At 53.3% G+C, this 11,884-nt stretch overlaps 1 protein-coding gene across 5 annotated transcripts in view; it reads right to left on the reverse strand.

Moving 5' to 3' along the window:
- Positions 1-11,621, reverse strand: part of APBA2 (amyloid beta precursor protein binding family A member 2) — a 273,865-nt gene extending 262,244 nt beyond the window's left edge. For 4 of the 5 annotated variants that reach the window (XM_043554841.1, XM_043554842.1, XM_043554840.1 and 1 more), the window contains exon 1: positions 11,458-11,616. The gene's annotated coding sequence lies outside the window, so the exon portion shown is untranslated. Of the gene's footprint in view, positions 1-11,457 lie in introns of all 5 variants that reach the window. The other variant, XM_043554843.1, reaches the window with a different exon arrangement.
- Positions 11,622-11,884: the final 263 nt, after the last annotated feature.

An 11,884-nucleotide genomic window follows, 5' to 3' on the forward strand; every position in this document is an offset into this window, starting at 1 on the left:
GGTAAGACTCATCCATACTGCTGCACACACTTATAGAATATGCACTCTCAGCTTGCTTGATGGCGTTCCACCTGTGAGTAAACCTCGGTGTGTTGGGTGAGTCTCGGTGTGCTGGGTGAGTGTGCTGCCAATGGCATCTGGATTGTGTGCAGTTTGGCAATGACAGCCATGCTGCAGTGAACACTCTCGCGGATGCCTCTTGATGGCCGCCATAACAAATCACCACAAAACTGAGTGGCTTAGAACAACACACATGTATTCTCTCACAGCTGCAGAAACTAGAAGGCTGAAAGCAGTTCCACTGGGCAAAAACCAAGGCCTCAGCAGGGCCATGCTCCCTCCAGAGGCTCAAGGGGAGAACTCATTCCTCTCTTCTTCCACTTTCTGGGGGCCATCAGCATTCTTTGACGTGTGGCCACATCACTCCAATCCCTGCCTCTGTGATTACATAGGCTCCTTCTCTCCTCAAATCTCCCCCTGCCTCTCTCTTAGAAGGACCCCTATGTCTGCATTTAGGGCCCACCAAGAAGATCCAAGATTATCTCATCTCAAAATCCTTAACACATCTCTAAAAGCTTTACCATATAAGTTAATGTTTATGGGCTCCTGGGATTAGAACCTGATTATCTTTAGGGGCCAGCAAACAGCCCAGGGGCCATACGCATATTTCATGCAGCTTCATTCAGAGGGGGGTTGCTGATCAGAGAGATTATGTATTTTTAACTTTAGTAGGTACTATAAAACAGCCTCCCAAACTAGTTGTACAAATGTATACCCCAGTCAACAGTGAGAGTTCCAGTTGCTGCCCAACACCTATTTTCTTTTAACTTTAGCCACTCTGGTGGGTATATAATGATATCACATTGTGATGGTTAATTTGATGCATCAAATTGACTAGGCCACAGGGTGCCCAGATTGATCAGTGTAGTGTCTCTGGGAGTGTCTGTGAGGGTGTTGTTGGATGATATCAGCATCTGAATCAGTGGACTCAATATAGTAGATGGTCCTCCCCCATGTGGGTGGGCACCATCCAATCCACTGAGGAACTGAACAAAAACAAAAGGTAGAGGGAGGTAGAATTCACCCCTTTGTCCTGCCTCCTGGTAGAGCTCATTTCTTCTCCTGCCCTTGGATTGGGGTTTATACCCCTGGCTCTCCTGGTTCTCAGGCTTTCAGACTCAGACTAAACTACACTACCAGCTTTGCTGGGGCTCCAGCTTCCAGATCATGGGGCTTCTCTGCCTCCACAATCACATGAACCCATTCCTTATAATAAACACACACACACACACACACACACACACACACACACACACACACACATCCGTATCCTATTGATTCTGTTTCTTTGGAGAACCCTGACTAATGCACATGTTTATAATTTATTTTGCATCTCCCTGATGACTAATGGAGTCAAGTATCTTGCCATATGCTTACTGGGATCTTTTTCAGGTGAAGTGTCTTTTATCCCCTTTTTCTACTCAGTTGTCTGCCTTTTTCTTATTAATTATGTAGTGCATTACTTTAAGGTGAGTAATTTGTTAGACTACATTCCACGAAGCACATGTGTCTGAAGGGAAAAAAACGTTTTTGGTGTCAGGGCCTGAGGTGTGAAGTCCACCTGTGTCCACATGATTAGCTGACATGAATTCTGGACAAACGAACACCCATCATGGACCCCATGCCTCTGTGAGCTTGCAGTTTCTAGAAGGAATATGCAGGAGAGCCTGGGAACTGGGGTGGGTGAGTTAAAAATAATCAGCCCCGAATTTATGACTTCTCTATTTACCTCCTGAAACCAAAGCTAATTTCACTGCAAGGATGGTCATTAAGAAAGTAAACTCTAGGGTACCTGGGTGGCTCAGTTGGTTAAGCTTCCAACTCTTGATTTCAGCTCAGGTCATGATCTTGCAGTTCATAAGTTCAGGCCCCACATCGGGTTCAGCACTGTTGGTGTGGAGCCTGCTTGGGATTCTTCCCCTGCCCCCCCCTTCTGCCCCCCCTTCTCTCGCTCTCTCAAAATAAATAAATATACTTTATTTAAAAAAAAAAAAAGAAAGTAAACTCTATTTGTACTTCTACAAATATGTGTGGATTTTACAGGACTCTTCTGGCTCAGGAGACAGTGACGGCCAGTCCCTCAACAAAGACATTCATTGGTTCCCTGCTGTGGATGTCATGCATGAGCATGGACAGGCTGCCATGCCACCAACATAATTATTTGATTTCTGCTGTGTAATATCAGACATTAAATATGCCATGGGTTGGTTTCTTTACCACAGTAAAGGAAGAAAGCAGCTTTGGGAATCAAAGTGAACTGCAGTGTGGTATCAGGTGCTTGATAAAATCGTCAGGAGAGCGAGCCCTGAGACCCCCTCTCCAGCACGATGCTCAGTGCTGCACCGCACTCTTCCTTGCCTAGTGCAACCTCGTGGCCCATGCGCAGGATAAAGGTCAACCCACAGGTACCACCACCCCATCAAACAAAGCTTTCTCTCAACAAATCACGATTTCTAAATAGCCCAACAATCAGCAAGCCATTTCCAGACACTGTGTTTGACAGTAAGTAAAGGGGAAGACGTCAGCTAGCGCCCAAGCCTGGTCCAGCAGGCAGTGACAAGGGCCACGCTACAGGCCTCAGCAGGGAGAATGGCGCTCACCCCCATGCTGTGCCAAAGCAGAAAACAGGATGACCACTCTCCAAAGAGGAAAGCAACTGTAACAGATGTTTTTGGAGCCATCACAACCCAGAGGAAGAAGAGCCACTGCAGCCTATTAGAGCCTGAAAAGGGAAGCAAGGGCACGGGGTGTGGGTGCCCTGGGGAGTCAGGACCACTGACAGGAGGTGTCTGGAAGCCAGCCCCCTGTGTGCCTCAGCACATCTGTCCAGCAACTGCACCTCCTCCTTCCTTCCCCATTCCCTCTGCCCTCTGCAACAGGGGTCAGTCCCCCTCCCTACAGAAGGCCAGAAAGCCACCAGGAGCCCTTGCAATGACCACCAGGCTGCCCAGACAGGGCAAAGATGGCCATGTGGCAGGCAGGGCGGCCACTGCGACCAGGCTGAGGCAGCACCTGCCACTGTGACCTGTGTCCCTCTGGTCTTTCAGTGCTCGCTGACAACTGGAAACTAGGCTCCTCTGTTTTCACGACCGTCCTTCCAGTAAGTCAGCAGAGCTGCAGAGGTTAACTCTATGTGAGCAAATTAATAATGTGATTTATGGTTTGTCATGGATTTTGTCGTTTTTGTAGAAGAACAGTGGCAATTTAATCTAGAAAGCCTGTAAATCTCTAAAGGGTAAAATTAAACATCCGCACCAGCAAGGCTGGGACTTGGCAGCAGCAGCGGCCTCCTCCTACATAAGACGGTAGGGAGTGAAGGCCCTGGAGCCACATGGCTCTGAGAGGTGCCAGGATGCGGCCTCGGCCTTCTTCAGCCACGCATGGGCTCCCACACTCTCCGCACATGCCTCCCCACGTGCCCCTCCCAGCATCCTCTTGGCGCCCCTCCTGAAACCCCTGCATGGGCCCTCCAATGAGGGCCTCTAATGAGCCCCTCTCCCATGTTCCAACTAGTTGTGAAGTCTGCTGATAGAAAACACTGTCCTAAAGACCTCTCGGCAAAGTGCATGTCATTTTTATCCCACCTCCTCTGCCCCCAACCCACAGCAAGGACACCCCAGGGCCTCAAAGGGCAGCTCAAGGCCCTGGTGGTCAGGACATCCCTTCCCCCATCTCCAGCTCTGACTGGCACAAACCACAAATGCCTGGTGCCAACTACACAGTCCGTCCCTCCCCCCATCCCGCCCGCCGTATGCCCCACTCCAGGTTGCCCCCCTTCTGTCTGGAGGGTTCTTCTGGCCTGAACTCTGGAGAGGCAATCCCACACAGTCTTCCAGGATGGGGTACATGACCACTCCCACCCATACTGGGGCTCTCACCCTCCAATCTGTGCTTTGGACCCAGAGCCAGAATTGAGGCCTCTGATGCCATCCCACATTCTCCAGCAACCCCTCTTTGCTCCTTCTCTCCTGACTTCACCTAGCTCTAGACAGGGCTTGGGAAAGACAGGACAGAGCAGTTGTTCAGAAAATACCTGTTGAGTGGATTGATGGATGGATGGATGGATGGATGGATGGATGGAGCTCCCAGCAAAGAGTTCAGAGGTATCTAACATGGAGGCACCTGTCCCCAATGCCTGCACTGCAGAGGCCCCACTTATCAAAGGGGGGTGAAAGACAGGTGAATGGCAGGGCAGGGTGAGGGGCTGCCATTTAAGTGCCCAGCACCCCACTGTTTCCATCAGTAGTAAGCCATGGATACAGGCTGGATAAAAAGAATGGATAAAAAGAATAACACATACAGAGAGTTAAGACAGGGTTCCCATAGCTAGCAGGGGGAGAACACTGCCACATCCAGGGGTCCCCCCAAGGCAGGCACCGACACGAAGCCGATGCAAGTCAGAGGTGCCTCTGCAGGCATCACATCAAGTCTAGAGGCACCAGCTCATCGCTGATTAAGCACAGACCAGCCTGTGATCAAGAAGAAAACCATTACTTAATGAAATGCAATTAACTTAGAAGCCGAAATCTGTTAAAGCCCAAAGGACAGACACAGTCAGGAGTTCTGGGTCTGGAGGGGCTTCTGCTCTCAGAGTTTCTGACCCAAGAAACACCTCAGAGACGTCCCCGCAAGAACCAAAGGCAGATGGCACATCCATGCTGCCATACGTTGGCATGCTCCTCTCCAGCACCCAAAGGGCAGAGAAAGGCCACAAGCAGAATCTTCACAGTACATACACAAAGAAAGGCGCAGCTGGTAGGGGCTGTGGGTCAGGCTTAGCCCACCACCGCTCCCTGGAGAAACAGCCATCCACACGAGCAGGCTGCGTCAGGGGCGCGGTCTAACAGTCAGGCCAGGTGGGCAGCATCAATTACCCATCCACTGGTCAGCCGCCCGCTTTCACTGTTACCAGCCAGCACCAGTTAGGGACCCAAGGAGTTCCTGGTGTCTGAGGCCTATCGGGCAGGCTGGGGAGAAACACACACACACACACACACACACACTCTCTCTCTCTCTCTCTCTCTCTCTCTCTCTCTCTCTCTCTCTCTCTCTCTCACACCCTGATGACTGGCACTGATCAAGCAAGCACTTTACTGTAACAAAACGCTTGCCCACATCTTACCTCACTTCATCTGCATAACTCAGTGTAACTCCGCGGCTGGTGCGGAAGGAAGCGCAGACCTACGTGTGCCCTTTTAAGAAGGATTTAAGTCTGAGCAGCGGCGATCGCTGGCTGTTTGGAGGCAGACCAGGGCTTTCTAGAGCTTCCGATTCCTAACACAGGCCCCGCTCCTACTCTACCCCACCCATGACAGCTGTCACCAGCTCTGGATAATACGGACAGATGTTAGAGCACATGGCTCACTTATTGCACCAAAAGACGGAGAAACGTAAAGTGTGTTTTATTTGAACAATGCACACACTTGCTGCCGGAGGACCTGAGAAATCCATCATCACTAAATGCATGCACTCACTCAGTTAATGGGGCTCCTGTTATTGAAACAATGGATTTTTCCAAGACAAGTGATAATCAAGCCAACAGGGAAAAACAATACATTATATATTTTTTATTAAATTAACAACGCATACAACAATTCAGAGAAATTCATATTTAGGGCTGCCTTGTGGGGGAATCAATTCCAGGAATATAAATTTTAAATCAATTTTAAAATAGATAGATAGATAGATACAATGTATACATACATATATATATATAAACGTGTATTATGTATAGATATATCCCAACCGAGAATTCTAAATGCAAATATTGTTCTCCTCACTATTTACTTATTAGAATTTTCAGAACAAGGGCCTGAGCATTTCAGAGCCAAGTGACTCTCTGCACAATTAATTCTTGGGGCAGGAAGTGCAAAGAATCCATGTTAGCTCCAAGTGCAAAAAGGAAAACACCTTACAGACCCACCAACAGTGTTAGCTATTTTGCTGGGTGGCAAGCTCCCAACCCTCTCTCTGTCCCCATGAAGGGCCCCCGGGCATCTGTGACATGTCCATGACTCTCCAAACACCAACCAGCACTCACATCCCACTGGTCACAAGCTATCAGAGTCTCTAAGCACATGTTGAAAATTAACCCTTGTATGTATCACATGAGTGGTCATAAACCCTACTCACACCCACCCAGTTTAAAAACTTAGTATGATAAGAACTAAGCTGCAGTAGGATGGGAAGTTTGGGGGAGAACACGGGCCTTGTGCTTTCTCCAACTGAGGCCAGAATCCAAGCTCTAATTGCCCTGAAGGTGCTCTCGAGCCAGTCACAGTCGCCTGGTCTTCAGCCTTCTTGCTGCCAAGATGAGACAACAGATCTGCCTCTCAGGCAGATTTGGGATTAAATGGGAAATTATTAAAAATAGCAAACACCGAGGAACAGAACTCAACACACAGAAGTGCCCACCAACTGGGTGTTTAATTGGGTTGGTTTCTCCATCAAAAACCATCTTCAGATGGAGTGCTTCAGTTTTCAGAACCCCACCAAACGAAAACATTTTCTCAGTCGGTAGATGCAGGAAACTCAACCGCATGTTTTTTTCCTTCTTCATTTTGATCTTTCAGACACAAAACAACAGATGTAGCACTTAACCTGAGAACAGCACTTTGGAGTTTACAAAACACCTACGCTACATTCTCTTACAAGGCTGTAGTTGAAACTACCAAAACCTGACCCTTCAAACTCCCCAGTAAAATAGGAAAAACCACAACAGGCCTGCAGGCCACAAGGGACTCCATGAAGCCCTAGCCGTGGTAAAGATACCTCGCATCAGTTCAATCCTGGGGCTCACCTATGCCCCCAAAACAACCACAGGCAAGAGCTATAATGTAAGTATGACAGATGCGGAGAAAGACTCCCAAGGCCAGTGACCTGTCCAAGGCCCCAAGGGTTAGTGGCAGAGGCAGGTTCTCTGAATCCAGTTCTCAGTACTCCAAACCCCATCCTCTTTCCCAATCTCATGCTGCCTTCCTCCTTGTAAAACCAACGCACCTTCCCAGGCAAGGCCACGCCACAGGCACAGAGAATCAGGTTGGGGGAGGCTTCTGGAATGGAAGGCTGGCAAACAGGGGCAGGCAGGGCTGCTGGGAGCCCTGAGATGTCGGGTCTGACGTAAGGTACAAGACAAGTTTAGAAATATCCAGATGGAGGAAGAAGGGAACCTGGGCAAGAGGATGCCTCATTCCCAGCGCCTCTATCTCCCAGGTGACTGTAGGGATAACGCAGGGCTGGCTCTGGCAGTAGGAACAGCCCTAGTGCACACCAAACAACCAAGAATCCAAAAAGGAGTTTCTGTGAAGAATCAGAACACCCACTCCTTGGGCCGGCTTGCCTTTCCAACCGTGTTGTCTCCTGGCCTATGTGAAAACACGCCTGCACTGTATAATTCCCCAGCTCTTTCCTGTCTGCCCACTGAGCACAAGGTTCTGTGCAGAGCTCTAGGAAGGATCCACCAACCGTGAATACAAATGTGACTAATGTGACTACAGCTCAGTTCCAGCCCTGGGTCTTAGAAAAAGGATGAGCAGGGAGCCAGGCTGAAGGGAAGAAGACCCCACTCCTGGGGGTCTCACTCATTCATTCATCCACCACATAGCACTGAGGGTCTACGAGGTGCCTGGTACTGTTCTAGCTGCCAGGAATACAGAGGAGAACAAGGTCTTTACATTGGAGTGGTAAGAAGCAATTAAAAAAAAAAGCAGCAGCAAGGGGTGCCTGGGTGGTGCAGTCAGTTAAGTGTCTGACTTCAGCTCAGGTCATTGTGAGTTCGAGCCCCACATCAGGCTCCATGCTGACAGCGGGGAGCCTGCTTGGGATTCTCTCTCCCTGTCTGCCCCTCCCCCACTCATGCTCTCTCTGTCTCTCTCTCTCTCTCTCTCTGTCTCTCTCTCTCTCTCAAAAATAAATAAATAAACTTTAAAAAAAACAGTATGGAAATAACAGATCAAAGGTTAAGTACTAAGATGAAACACAAAGCAAGAAGAAAGGGGGAGGTGATGGAGGGAACTGGCACAGAGACAGAGATCTGTGAGGGAGAAAGCAAGGTGGACACCTGGAGGCCATGCCAAGGAGAGGGAAAAGCAGGTGCAAATGTCCTGAGGCAAGTATGATCTTGGCAAATTTGAGAACCAGGGGATAAGAGGAAAGCAGTCCACATTTAGCTGGGATCATCAAGGATGGACACAAGGGCCCCAGGCCAAGGCGGCAGGCAAGGACAGGGTGGGAACAACCCAGGACAAGCCTGGGCAGCGATCCTGTCTGCCTAGAGGAACCAGACCAAGGGACGTGCATGTGGAGTAGACACTGGGAAGCCACTGAGGACTTGAGCAAGAAACACCAGACCTGGCCTAGGCCCCATCTGCTGAGAGGCAACCCTGCAGACCAACTTAAAAAACCCCAGAGCCAGCCAAGAAATCCTAATTCACAGAGCAATGGCACCCCACCAATATGTAGGGCTCCCAAACAGACTGGGGAACCGTAAGCCCCATGGAGAGAGCCTGGCTTTGTGACCTTGAGGTTACTGTCCTCCCTGGGCTCCCTCGTGTGTCCAAGAGAGGACAGGGAGAGAATGAACTGACTTCAGGAAAGGCGAGGGAAGACAGCCCACGCCAGCTGACTCAGCCTATGCCAGCAGGCTCCTCAGAGACACAAACTGGACCCAACCCAGGTGGTGGGCGGGGGACACAGAGAGGGGGATGGAGCCACAGAATCCTCCCTGTGGGCACATGGTCCAACCACCAACAGGCACCTGGGCTGCCTTTTGGTGAGCAATCATCAGATGGGACTTACATTAGGGACTGAGCTGCATGACAGTCCATGCCTACACCTGCCCATTCATCACGGCCACCTGGCAAGGTCAGAAGTATTGGCACCTGGGCTCTCCCTCTCTCCATTTCTCTAAGGCCGAGTTGCAAGGCAGGCATGCTCGTTTCTGCCACTTGTTCCAGAAAGCCCTTAAGGTCAGCAGCTGATGTGTTCAGGGCCTCTGTGCCCACCTGCCCTCCCCTGACAACAAAGGTTTCTCCAAGAGTTCCAACTGTGGTGTCACCAGAGGCCCTCACCTGTTGAGTCACCAGGTCCAGCAAGCCGAGCCAGGACAGGGAGAAGCCGAGGCCTAGGGGGCCCCCCGTGTATCTCTCCCCCAAGACAAGCCACACAGTCACCCAATCCAAACAAAGTCCAGCCCGATGCCAACCACCCCATCCAATGTGTCTTTCCTCTGAATTCCTCAGTTGTGTCTAGGAAACATCAAGGTGTTTTAGCGCTCCCTCTCAGCTTCCAGGGGTGCGACTGGTGTCTTTTACAATTATCTTTTATTTTTATCCAGCATTTCTTAGCTCGGTTGGCAAATTGAATTATTTATGCACCTCCATTTCACAATCCATCCCCACCAATTATTCCTGTGAAACTAATATTTTATATTTAAAAAGGCGGCAGGGAGGGAGACAACTACTCAGAGGATGATCATGCAAACAAGTTAACTGAGCCACACTCGGCCTTGGGTGTCCGAGGAAGCACATACCGGGGAAGAGAGTAAGAAGTTGACCACCACAAGCTTAACTCTCCTGACAGGCCTACCCCACCTCTCTCTCTCTCTCTCTCACACACACACACACACACACACACACACACACACATACACACACACATACACACACACCCCATCTGGTTCAGCCTGCACATCTCCCAGGCGCAGAAGCCCAGTACTGGCTGGAGGTGGAAAGGCAGGCAGTGGGGGGAGGGGCACCACAGTGCCCCCTAACAAATGACAAGAGGTCTGGAGAGAGAGCTGCCCACAGAAGACCCTGGCAGTGCCCCATCACTACTGCCATCACCAGACGCAAGCCCCGCTCTGGACACCACTCCAAGGGTCTCCTGGCCAGTGCTGGGGGCACCCCCTGGAGAGGCTGCCAGCTCAGGGAGCTGACCTCCAGCAAGTTCCAACTGGTCCAAAACTCCCCAGACACCACCCAGAGTCCCAGCAGCTCCCAAGCCGATGTGGTCCTTCATCCAGGAGACCCACTCCAGCCCAGGCTGTAGACGCAAGCAGTGGAGATCGCCACCCTGGAGTGAGGACACAGGGCAGGACATCCTGGCAGCTCTGGACTAAGAAACAGGACCGTGTGCCTTGCATGGTGGCGGCTGCCCACAGGAGGAGAAGCCCCCACTATCACCTCAGCAGGAGGAGGTCTAACCCGGAGACCAGGTACCCACGGAGCACCTCATATGTGTACTTCAGGAAAAGTTGTCCCGCTTCTTCTCTGGAAGCTTGCGGGTCATCATTTCTAAAACCACTGTTGTTTCTTAAACCGACATTGGGTGGGGGGCGGAGTCCCAGAAAAGAGGGCAGAGGCTGAAGAGGCCAGGGACCACCCCACCCACAGGAAGAAGTGCTGGGATGGGATTCCTGATTGGGGGTACTTCACCGTCTGCATGGCCATTTGTGAGTTTGTTTTAACCGCAGATTTGAGTCCGGTCCCTGTCAGGCAGTGAACGAACTGATCTGAAAGAATTAAGTCCTCCTCCTGCAAGTAAATACGAAGTTGAGAACAGCAGGCTCAATCTCAGCCTCCGAGCACCGGGAGGCTCAGATAGGGCGGGCCCCTCGCGGGCGCCCTCCGGACCTTTCCTCGGCGCCCGGCCCAGGGCAAGTTCGCCCCCAGCCTCGGCACACCAAGGCCCGCCGCCCGACCCGACCCGCGCCGCGCAAAGCCCGGCTTGGGGGCCGGGAGCTCGATGTCCGCCCGGATCGTCGGTGGCCCGATGCCCCAACAGCAACCTGGCAAGGCTGTGCCCTCCGTGAGGCAGGGGCCGACGCGAGTGGCGGGTTGCGCCGCACCCCCAGCCCCGTGCCGGTGGCCCAGGGGAACCAGGGGGTGGAATTTTTAATTGAGGAGTTTTTCCCTCTGGGCCTCATTACAAAGGGAAATTGGGGGGGGGGGGGGGACGAAGATCGGGGCTGGCCTTCCCGGAGGCAGGGAACCCATAAGCGACCCCAAACTCAGGACTTGCTCTGCACAGGGACTTGGTGCCAGCGCCAAGCGGGGCCGCGGTACGCACCAGCGGCCCGGCCAGCCCGGCGGGACCGGAACGGGCAGCCACCGCCGGCCAGCGCCCCTTGTCCGCGCAGGGTCGCCCCTCGCGCGGCGCCCCCCGCCGGGCATGCGCTAGCCTCCGGCTCGGCCTCGCCGCGCCCGCCCGCCGGTCGGAAGGGGCGCAGGTCCGCACCCCCAGACTCCAGCGGCGCCCGGCGGCGCCGCAGTGCCGCCGGGTCCGGGGGACAGCGCTCGGGCCGCGGCATCCGCGACCCGCCCCGCGTCCCGGGTCCCCCCACCCCCGCGCCGCGCCGGCCCGGGAGCCCCCAGGCTGCGGCCGCGGCCCCCACCTTACCTGGGCCGGGCGCCGGGCTGCGCGGGTCCACAGCAGCCCCCGCCCCGCCGCCTCCGGCTCCGTCCGCGAGGCCGAGCGCCCGGCCGCCGCCGCAGCTCTTTGTGAGCCCGCGCCGAGCCGCACACCGAGACTGCTAATGAGCCCGGGAAGCTGAATAGCGGCGGGCGCGCCCCGGACGCGGCGTACGGCACGCAGGGCCGCCTCTGCCGGGCGCACGCGGCGCGGCCGCCCGGCGCTCCCCGCACCGGCCTGCGGCGGCCGCCCGGCTCCCGCACCACCGCCCCGCCCGGCCTCCCCCTCCGCCCCCCACCCACAGAGCCGGCAAGCCGCGCGGGTCGGAAAACGCCCGCGGGCGAGACCGTGCGGCGGGAAGAAAGGGAGGACAAAGATGCGTTGATGCCCAGCCCCCTCCCCGAGCCCGGCGCCG

This window comes from Prionailurus bengalensis, chromosome B3, assembly GCF_016509475.1.
Source record: "Prionailurus bengalensis isolate Pbe53 chromosome B3, Fcat_Pben_1.1_paternal_pri, whole genome shotgun sequence".
In the NCBI taxonomy this organism is placed as follows: domain Eukaryota; kingdom Metazoa; phylum Chordata; class Mammalia; order Carnivora; family Felidae; genus Prionailurus; species Prionailurus bengalensis.